At 62.7% G+C, this 3,309-nt stretch overlaps 1 non-coding gene across 1 annotated transcript; it reads right to left on the reverse strand.

Annotated features, from left to right (window-relative positions):
- Nucleotides 1–1,908: 1,908 nt before the first annotated feature.
- On the reverse strand, nucleotides 1,909–2,015 carry LOC147706813 (U6 spliceosomal RNA). The gene has a single exon (XR_015296909.1). It is a non-coding gene; the product is annotated as a U6 spliceosomal RNA (small nuclear RNA).
- Between the last annotated feature and the right edge of the window lie 1,294 nt (nucleotides 2,016–3,309).

Raw genomic sequence — 3,309 nt, forward strand, 5'->3', positions numbered from 1 at the left:
CAAAAGGGCGGGCCCCGAAGAGCACGCAGAACGAGAGAGGGAGCATGCAAGCGGATTGCGATGTGCGCAGCGCACGTATCGCCCCAAGGCAACAAGGAGCGTGCCCCGGGAACCCGACCTGGTAATCCCTTGTGAGATCCTCCCGGCACCAACCAGGCCCGACCCTGCCTAACAACCGAGAACGGATGAGATCAGGCGCCATCAGGGTGGCAAGGCCGTAGGCCGCAGGCTACAAGGTGAGAGTCAGGCAACCCGCCGCCCGGGGTGCAAGCATCAGCCCAGAGGTGCAGAGCGTGAACCCGTGAGACGAGTAGGCACCGGCACGAGAATTCTCGAGTCCGTGGAAGGATTTAACCCTTGCGCCGGAGCCGTGGCAATCCTCACTGTATCTTTCCAACTCATGCATACGTGCCGCCGAAGCGAGCACTGGAACAACCGCGGGAAACCCAGCAGCAAAGCCACAACCCCTGAGCAAGCAGTCTCCTCCGCTCCAGAACCAGGCCTGCACCAGGAGGCAGGCCAGCCGACATGAGCCGGCACAACACCGGCGCCGAGAGCGGGGGACCCAAGCACCGTACGGGAAGATCCGGGAACGGCCAGGCGGCTCGAATCGCCAGCTCGGCCAAAGGAGAGGGAACCCGGGGCGGAGGACCGCCCCAGGACATGCGTGGCAACCACGCGCGGGTGCCAGGCACCTCACCCCAAAACAAGTCCAAGCGCAGCCGGGTCGTGCCCCCAGGAGCACCCCGGCCCAGCCCAAGCGAATCCAGCCGAGGACCCGCACGGGGGAACGCGGACATCGGACCGAAAGGCCACGCGAAAGACCGGGCAATAAGTACCCGGAAAGAGGATCAGAACCCGGGCAGGAGGCCCGAGACCCCCACCCAGAACCGATCCACTGGAGGCAGACCGAGCCGAGGCACCAGGCGCCGAAACACCACCCGGGTCAGGGCGAGACAAGGCAACGACGGAGATTCCGACACAGTCGAGCCGCCGCCACAGAGCCGGACCCCGGGGGAAGGGTGGCCCGAAGGGACAGGACCGGCGAAACCGACCCACCCAGGACGACCGACCCTTTCACGGACCGCCTCACGAATCAGCGAGACAACCTTGCGCAGGGGCCACGCCAATCACAGAAATGTCCCAACTTTAGAACATGCGTGGCCGATGCGAGCACGGCCAAAACCTGGGGACAACGAAGCACAGGTGCCAAGGCGGCAGGCCAGGAGGACCGCCCGCAACCCCCGAGGCACGAGGATCCGCGAGACAGCCGGAGACCCCAACGACCCCCAAACGCCCCGGCCAAACCCCCCCGAAAGAGCCAGAGGGAAGAACCGGGACCAGGCACACGCCCCCCGCAGGAGGACAAGCCCGAGACGGGGGCCGAAGGGCCCACCGCACAACGTGCAGGGAGTCGACGGGGGAGAGACACCGCCGACAAGACGTCTCACCCACGCAAACGACGAGGCCGAGAAGGACCAAACGTTCACCCAGGGAGCACTCAGGCCCCTACCCGGCGAAGAAGCTCCACCAGGCGGGGCCGGAACCCAGTCCTCCACCCAAGGGCCCAGAAAAGAACCACAGGCGAGACAAGGGAAGGAGAATGCATAAGGAACGCTACCCGAAAGTGCGTGACAACCTTCCAACAGTATAATATGTGCCGCCGAAGCGAGCACCACTACCCTTCCGAGGAGGAGGATCCCGCGGAGAACCGCAAGACCGGACACCGTCGCTGTGGCACCCCCCAGGCACTCCCCGTGGGGTCACCATTCTCGGGCACCCACAATGTGGTGGGGAGGCCGCCTTAGCGAAGTGGGGGCCCTCCTGGCGAAAAAGCAAGCCAGTGCCCCGAGTCGCCGAGTGGGACACCAAGTCAGGAATAGGCACCGAGGCGAGGATAAACAGGTCGGTCCTATGGAACGCATCACGAATGTGCATGTCAGCCTTGCGCAGGGGCCATGCTAACCTTCTCAGTATCGTTCCAATGTTAGTATCTGTGCTGCCGAAGCGAGCACTTGGAATATATGCCGCCCCAGACCCGGCGAGGCGGGGATCCCGGGCAAGACCGCTGCCTCAGGGTCTGCAGCCCACCACCTGGCGCGTGACCACCCGCACAGGGGCCAAGCTAAAACGACGGTCGCGTCAGCGACCCAAAAAAAGCGCACAACACCCCCTAAGGGTCTCCAGGCGCCGGCATGCATGCCCAAAGCCCCCTACACCCGGTAAGCCCAGGCCGATCCGTGGACCAACCAGGCCCGACCCCCTGGGCGAGAGGCCGATGAGGCGAGGAGGGGTACAGGGCCCCCGTCGCGTCCGGTCAGAAGGGCTAGTGTCGTCAACCAGGGAGACCCCGCAGATGGCGCAGAGGGATCCCCCGCCTCCCCAAGGAGACCAGAAGGCACCTGACGAAAGGGCACCGAAAGCGGATGCCAGTGCAAGGTGTGACTCCCTCAAAGGGATAGGTACCGCGAGAAACCGGTCCGGAGAAAAACTGAGCCCAAGGCTCGCCGAGGCGGGGACTCGCTTTTTAAATGCAGTTCCAGGCCACCTGAGGCGTCTCCAGTGAACCGTATCCCGGGGCCCACACATCCGCACCAGGTTACAAAGCTGAAGGCTGAACTTTGCAAGTGGGTAACATTTTATGCTGTGTTCAATTTTCGGCATCCTTTGCTGACAGACAGCTGCGGTGGCCAAGAACGGCCACGCTGTTCGGTGCACGCGGGGCGCGAACAGCTGCGCGAGCTCCACAGTAAAGCAATGCAGTAGCCAAGTCTGTGGGGGCTGGAGGCTGCACGTTCGTGCCAGACCGATGACAGAAGCATCGGAAGTAAATTGAACAACAAGAACACTACCCCTGTGAAGCACGCCATAGGACGCCAACACGGGGCCCTCTTAAAATGCGCTACTGGCAGAGCATAGTAGAGATTTCAGAACACACGGCCCAATTCATGCCGTTTATTCATTAGTAAGTCATTCAGTAAGTCCAACACATTAACAACTTCCAAACCCTAGTCAAGGGATGAAGCGACACTTTGCGGAGTCGAGCCCGCCAGGCGCAATTGCGACCCGGCACTGACCTCGCGGGCAATATAACAAACATACTGAAGGACAATACCCCACCCCGGGACACATCCACAGCCCCGGCAGGATTCGAACCCTGGCCCGCGGGGGTCGGCCCCACCAGAGGAACAAACCTCACCTCCGAGCCCCAGCTCCTTGGAAGAGGATCCACGAGGAACGAGCTGTGCCCAGCTTGCTGCGCCAACCACGCGGAAACAGCCGTCATGTAGCAAGCTCATGCCCAGAGTT

Source organism: Lissotriton vulgaris, chromosome 6 (assembly GCF_964263255.1).
Source record: "Lissotriton vulgaris chromosome 6, aLisVul1.2, whole genome shotgun sequence".
Taxonomy (NCBI): domain Eukaryota; kingdom Metazoa; phylum Chordata; class Amphibia; order Caudata; family Salamandridae; genus Lissotriton; species Lissotriton vulgaris.